Consider the following 1274-nt stretch of genomic DNA (forward strand, 5'->3'; position numbering starts at 1 on the left):
ACACATGTGGGATGTAAGATGGCTTAACTGTACCATGACATCCATAGATATGTATATGTATTTATTTATTATCTATTAAAATAATTTCTATACGAATATATAAAAATCTCAAAGAGGTACACAACCTATGTTAAGTCATGTGCCTACCAGTTTGGAAGACAAATGAGACCAAAATAAGGTCATGGTTTCTACATACTTGACGAACTCCCTAGCTTTGCAGAATCACAAACCAAGATTATAATAAAATAAGCCAAAGCCCACCAAAATGGTCTCAAGAGGACTAGTGACTTAGAGAATGTTGGTTGCAATTGCATCTATAGAGATACGAGATACTGTATTAGAATAACTCACCCCATTGCCTGGAAAGATAACTTCCAGGTTAATATTAAGTGCCAATGACGGGAGCTTCTGGGAAGTAGGGGATGTGCTGCTTGCCCAATCACAACATGTGTGCTGTAGGAGGTAAAAGAAACTCCATTCTCTGCACTACAAAATATTTCAGAATGAGAAAAGGGGGGGGGGGACCTGTTTCCTTTTCCCACCTCATTTTTTCAGCTTTGTGTTTATAAAATGCTCATGTGACCACTTTCCTCATTGCTTCCTGCCACTTCACACTGGACCATCTTGCTTCTGATCTCTCACCTGGTAGCACCTCTTGACCAAGCTATTGGCATGCTGGTTATGACCTTCCACAGATATGCCTGCAAGGATGGCGATAAGAACACCCTAAGCAAGAAGGAATTGAAGGAGCTGATACAGAAGGAGCTCACCATTGGACCAAAACTGCAGGATGCAGAGATACAGGCATCAGTGAAAGATCTGGACCACAATGGGGACCAAGTGGTGTACTTCCAGGAATATGTCACTTTCCTGGGTGCCCTGGCAATGATTTACAACGAAGCTTTGAGTTTGTAAATGTACACCCCAGTGGGGCGAGGTGTCGTGGTTTGGGATTATACCTCTGTAGGCGGTTTCACGTCCAATAAAATTTAAGTTTTGTAAATAAGTAATAAATAAATAAATAAATAAATAAATAAATAAATAAATGCTCATGTGTTTTCGAGCCTTGAGTCCCAAATCTGGATCCCCAATACTATAGCAGTAGAGTACTTTGTTCTTAAAATTCACAGGGTTTAGAGAGAAATTCACTACTGTTCACATTTAACAGTGAATCTGCCTAATTCATGCTTTCCATAACAATATGAGGAGGTAGAGCATAGTCTTCGCCACAGCTAGAAGCCATTGATAGCCTTGTGCTCCATGAATTTGTCGAA

The 1274-nt window shown here is 40.1% G+C and overlaps 1 pseudogene across 1 annotated transcript; it reads left to right on the forward strand.

The window, feature by feature from the left end:
- The first annotated feature begins 597 nt into the window (after window positions 1-597).
- On the forward strand, window positions 598-1006 carry LOC307213912 (protein S100-A6 pseudogene; annotated as a pseudogene). The gene has a single exon. The product of its transcript is annotated as a protein S100-A6 pseudogene (transcript).
- Window positions 1007-1274: the final 268 nt, after the last annotated feature.

The sequence above is a fragment of the Podarcis cretensis genome, assembly GCF_951804945.1.
Source record: "Podarcis cretensis genome assembly, chromosome: 4".
NCBI lineage: Eukaryota > Metazoa > Chordata > Lepidosauria > Squamata > Lacertidae > Podarcis > Podarcis cretensis.